The sequence below is a fragment of the Euprymna scolopes genome, chromosome 6, assembly GCF_053919585.1.
Source record: "Euprymna scolopes isolate OS-2025 chromosome 6, ASM5391958v1, whole genome shotgun sequence".
Taxonomy (NCBI): Eukaryota; Metazoa; Mollusca; class Cephalopoda; order Sepiida; family Sepiolidae; genus Euprymna; species Euprymna scolopes.
The window spans coordinates 118,211,683-118,217,682 of NC_136487.1; the positions used below are offsets into that span (position 1 = coordinate 118,211,683).

The 6,000-nt window shown below is 33.1% G+C and overlaps 1 protein-coding gene across 4 annotated transcripts in view; it reads right to left on the bottom strand.

Annotated features, from left to right (window-relative positions):
- Positions 1-6,000, bottom strand: part of LOC145277907 (sialin-like) — a 1,209,741-nt gene that overhangs the window by 791,528 nt on the left and 412,213 nt on the right. The window lies entirely within an intron of this gene.

Consider the following 6,000-nt stretch of genomic DNA (forward strand, 5'->3'; position numbering starts at 1 on the left):
CATAATTAACTTTCAGGTAAACTTATTTTACCAAAACAATATTTCTATTCTTAGCCTAGCAAGGTCAACTGGTATTGTCCACTTATAGATAGATAAATAGATAGATAGATAGATAGATAATCTATATATTAATACGATAGTGTGTGTTATTTTCTGTGTCACGCTTACATCCAAGTCGTTTAATTGTTATTGACTTTCATCTCTTGAAATAAATAATTTTACTAAGAATTCTTCATAAGTTTTGGTTTCGGTTTTGATTATAGCTGATGGCACTCAAGTTATATATATATATATATATATATATATATATAACTACTTCATTTACTCACATAAAATTAATATACGAAAGAGTGGATGAAACGCCGAATATTCAGTGTAGCTTAATCGCTATATATATTTTATAAATTACTAATTAGCTCTACCTACGTATTGAGCACTTTTGAAGTAAATACTTAAAGTTTACGCATAAATCTATACTTTCGTATATTAATTTTATGTGAGTAAATGAAGTAGTTATATATATATATATATATATATATATATATATATAACTTGAGTGCCATCAGCTATAATCAAAACCGAAACCAAAACTTATGAAGAATTCTTAGTAAAATTATTATGATATATATATAAGTTTTTGTTTCACTTTAAATCAAAGCTGATGCACCCAAGTCCCATGGATATATATTTTTTTGGAAATCGTAACTTTATGATATATAAAAATCGATAGAATATTAACTCTATAATAATATATACGAAATCTGAAAGAATTAAAATATCATATTTAAGCATACTTTACGACCCGGGCGTCCCTGCTAGCTTAGATAAATACTTTTGCAGTTTTAACAAAAGAGCTACAGTAATATCAGAACATCTCTATTTATGCTGAACATTTACAGAATGCCAACATCAATATATTACATATGAATGAGTTTGCTGTGGAATTTCCACAGGTCCTGCTAGTAGCTAATTAACAGTTTTAACCCTGCTATTACCTAACATTATCAGTTAATTGGTTTACGGGTGAATCCTGCACACACAAATATATTAACATAATAAATATGCTGTTTTATGACTAAGATTTAAAGTCCAATGATAGGAAAAAAATGTTTAATCTTAACTACGAGGTTCTTCTTAAAAATCAACATTTAAGAAATCTATGTTTGTCATATCTTTCTGGAAAAATGGTAATCACTGCAATCACCTTTGGTGTTTTAGTAGGAACCACCATGCATTATTCCTCCAAATTGAGGTCCCATTTTGAAGGCTGTGGAGAATGTGTAGTTTCCCCTTGGTTACCATTGCTCTCAGGTCTATTTTAGCCCAGAGTGGTAATGTCTGTTAGAACATCTGGTGCTACCAGATCAGGCTGTCTGACCAAAAATGCACCAAACATTAATGTTAATTTTTCCCCCTCTTTTCCAAGACTTAATTGTGTTCTGTAAAGTCAAAAACAAAAACATTTTACTTTTATAAAGCAACCAAACCAAACCAAACACCATAAATAAATATTTGAAGAGAATTTGAAAGATAAAAACATTTCCCAAAATTATATATTCGACATAAAAGAACACTAAAATCGTTAATATACCATAAAACAAAACAACCAAACCAAACTTCATGAATAAATATTTAATGAATTTGAAGCATATAACTTTTCCAAAATGACTGGATACAACATTAAATAACCCGAAAAATAGGCACGAGGGCAAAACAAATGAACATATATCTAAGGAAAAGGCAGAAACACTAGAGGATGACCTCCAATCTGTAGTGGAATGGGGACAAAAATGGATGGTCACATTCAATGCTGCCAAGACTAAGCTTGTTTCCTTCAATAATTACAAGAAACCTTCTCTACCACCAATAGCAATGGCCAAGAGCACATTACCCGAAAGTACTTCCTTTAAACTCCTTGGCCTAACGTTTACAGGAAACATGAACTGGAATAGATACATTGAGAGCATTGTCAAGGTTGCTGCGAAGAAGGTGGGCTCTCTCTACCTTGCTAGAAAACTACTTATGCCTGAAAGTATCCTGTACCTCTATAAGGCCACCATTCACCCATGTATGGAGTACTGTTGTCACATTTGCATCTGCTACTTGTCTCTCACTTCTTGACAGGGTTCAAAAGAGAGTCGCTAACCTGATAGGTCCTGAACTGTCATCTAGGCTTCAGCCTCTGTCCTATTGACGAAATGTTGCATCCCTCTGCCTGTTCTACAAGTATTTTAATGGTGAATGCTCTGACAAATTACAAGCACTTGTACCCCCTCCACGTGAATATCCCTGACAAACCTGACAAGCAGCTAAATCCCACCCCTTCACTGTAGAGATCTCTAGATGTAAGAAAGCCTTCTACTCCAATAGTTTCTTCCCCAGAACTGCTTGACTTTGGAACTCCCTTCCGGGATTCTGCTTTCCCAACTGTACTGACATGCAGAAGTTCAAATGTAATGTGAACAGACATCTTGCTGCTCATCTCCCTTCATAGTACCCCCTGCAACTTATGTCCTCGACAGTAGCCCCCTATTTCAAAGTGGCATTTTGCCTTGTTTGAGGTGAAAATTGAATTTAAAAAAAAAGAAAGAAAAAAAAGATTGGTATCCAGTAAAACAAAACAACTAAACCAAACTAAATGCTGGGTCGATCACCCTTGGTTAACATCCGCTGTTAACATGTTTTCACAATAAGCAAAGACGACGTCTAGCTGTGATTTGGAAACTGATCGCTAGTTTATTTTCTCCGCAGAAATCTGGGGAAACATTCGGATACCAGTTTACATGGAAAACAATTTCGTTTTACTATCCCCATGCCCATGCACAATGGGATGAATTTCTTTTTAAACAATCTTACTACATCTCAATAAAGCCATTATACCAGGCGTTACTCCCAAGCACTATCTCACATTTGAAGTGGGTGGGTTTATTTGGGTTTATTGTAAGTTGGCTCAAGCTTCCTTATTTGTGAAGGAATGCCAATTATGTAGATATTTTTTTCTATCCCGAGTGCCACATTTTAAAGAGATGCATTTTCCCCACAGTGTAAAAAAAAAAAAAAAAAAAAATTAACTTTGCATCCGTGAGGTGGCAACAAGGTAAGTCGTACAGTGATGATGCTCCAGTGATTGTTATTACATACCTAAAAACACAAGTGTAAGTCATAGTACTGAAAAATACAACAGGAAAGTTTAAATAAGATTGAATACAAAAAAATAAATCAGAGAGGAAAAAATAATTATAAAAACAGAAAAAGCATTAAAAGATTAAATGAATATAAAATAGAAAAGTGTACAAATATCATCTAAACATAAGAAATACAAAATCAAAAAATAAACAAAGAAATAATATAAACTGAGAATGAACGAGGTGAGTCTAAACTACTTGTTCCCTTAAAATAGTGATTATGAATATATATATATATATATATATATATATATATATATATATATATATATATATATATATATATATATATATATATATATATATATATATATATATATATTTAAATAAGGGGTAGTCACAAACAATATGTATTTTTTAACATTATTTTATTATTCAGTGTCTTGGATTTTCATTGAGAATTATGTTTGGATCATTGTAATAATGTTTTTAAATCATTGAAATCGTTTTTACGCGTTTCAGACGTTCTGTGAAGCGTCCTCGTCAGAAATTATTTTCAAATGTGTTGGAGATGTAAAAATAGCATTTTCGTAGTTCATTTGAAGTGTTTCCAAGGGGTGGATGCGTGTAAGTGTCTACTATTCATTGGAATGTTCAATTTTTATTACTCTTTTATTGGGCTGTGGTCACTCCTGTGTTGTGTTTCTCTCTCTCACTCTCTCTTTTTGCTTGTGTTTGTTTTCTTTTCCTTTAGGGTAGGGTAGGGTATGTGTGTGTGTGTGTGTGTGTGTGTGTGTGTGTGTGTTTTCTTTGGTTTGCGAATGTGTGTACTGTTTTATAGTATTATGAGGTTGTTTTCTTCCCTAGGAAGGTGACTGTGATCCAAGGTCGTTACTAATGTGTATGTGTGAGAAGGGGGGGGGAGAATCAGCTCTTGATATTACTTTTTGGGATTCTTGGATTTTAGTATTGTGATTTTTTGTTTCAGTCCTTTCGGGTATTCTTTATATTATGTTTGTTTAGATAGAGGGGTGTATTTAAAAATATGTATAGAGGATATTTTAATGTTTCTATTTATTTGTCTCCCCATGTGTGGGTATGGCCAGACTCAGGATCGGTTCCTAGTGTGGGGAAGATCTTGTTCCCCAGAGGGGAGGGGCCAATTGGAGGGGTATAGGTATGGGAGGGGGTGATAGAAGGGATGATAGTTGTCTCAGTCAGGCGGGGTTTCTCCTCCACTGACTGAGGAGGGAGCGAGGTATTGGAACAGATATACTATGGTTCTAGGTGTTTCCTAGTGTTGTTGGTTTCGAGGTTAAGTAGGGTTGGTATTGTTCAGTGTGTTGTATTAGAGATAGGGGTGTTATATCTGTGTGTGGTTGTATGCGTGCATGTGTGTGTTTTAATGTGTCGGTTCTAATTTATGCGTGGGTGTGTATATGTATATGTATATGTATATGGATGTGCATGTGAGTGTGCCTTGCATTTCATGTTTCTGTTTAGTTCAGGAGTGAATCTTGTGATGAAGTTTTTTTCCTGTGTAAGTAAATAAAAATAATTGTCTGTTTGGAAGATTGGCATTATTTTGAAGCTATTTCCACTGCATGTGTGTACGTGTTTTGAAACATAGAGGTGTCTGTTATCTGCAATTTTGATGTTGCTCTCATGTAAGGCCACCCTATTGCTGAAATTTTTGGTGGCGCCCATGTAGGATTTGTTGCATGCTGTGCATCTTAGTGCGTATACTACATTTCTGGAGGTGCAATTTAGATCCTTTTTTATTTTGAATGTTTGTGCTGGGTTTTTGAATGTGTATGTGTTACCTTCTATTATTGTGTCACATACTCCACATCGCGGTTTGTTGCATTTTGTAACCCCTTTTGTAGTGTGTGGGACGAGTTTTGAGGAAGTTAGGATGTGTTTTAAGTTTTTGGGTTGGCGTTTGCTTTTTATTATTTTTGTTGTTTTAAATATGTTGTTTAGTTTGTCGTTCTGATTGAGGAGGATAAGGTTTTTTGTTATCTGTGTGACTAGTTCTGGGTTGTTTGTGTTGTGTAGAGACGTATGCTAAAATTTGTTCTTTGTTGTGTTCTTTTAGGATTCTTAGTTGGTCTATTGGAATTTTTTCAGCCAGTTCAATATATATATATATATATATATATATATATATATATATATATATATATATATATATATAGATAGATAGATAGATAGATATATGACAAATGTATTTTGGTGTCTGAACAGTAGCTATTTTTGGAATATTTTTAAATAATATAATGTTTAAATTTGTCCAAATAGTTACGAAACAATTGTAAAGAAAATTCACCATATGATTTTCTAATTTTATATTTTGTTGTCTTGGTTTTTGCAAAAATATTACACGCATACTCGATTATGAACACCGATAATCATGAAGCTTAATTAATTGAGTCGATTATATTGACTTTGACTTTATTGGTATATGAACATTACTGAATTTTAATGTATAAAAATTTTGATAAATATATATATACTAGCAAAAATACCCGTCGTTGACTGGGTTCAAAAACAGCCTACAGAAAATGGACTCTGATTTATGAAAGTATGATAGGTTATGAAAAGGAAGGGTTGATAGCTTCGAATTTTGGGGTATCAAAACCAAAGCCAAATATGATGAAAGTAAAAATAAAATAGATAAACCCCATAATTTATTATACCATACTTGTTCACACTGAAACACTTATCACAATATTCTGTGGATCTATATTAAAAAACCTTGTTAAACTTTGTGACATATTTCCATTCTATGGAGATCAGGCGCGAACGAACACCCCATAATTTTATTATACCATATTTCTTCAAACTGAAACATAATTACCAAAGTATACTTACG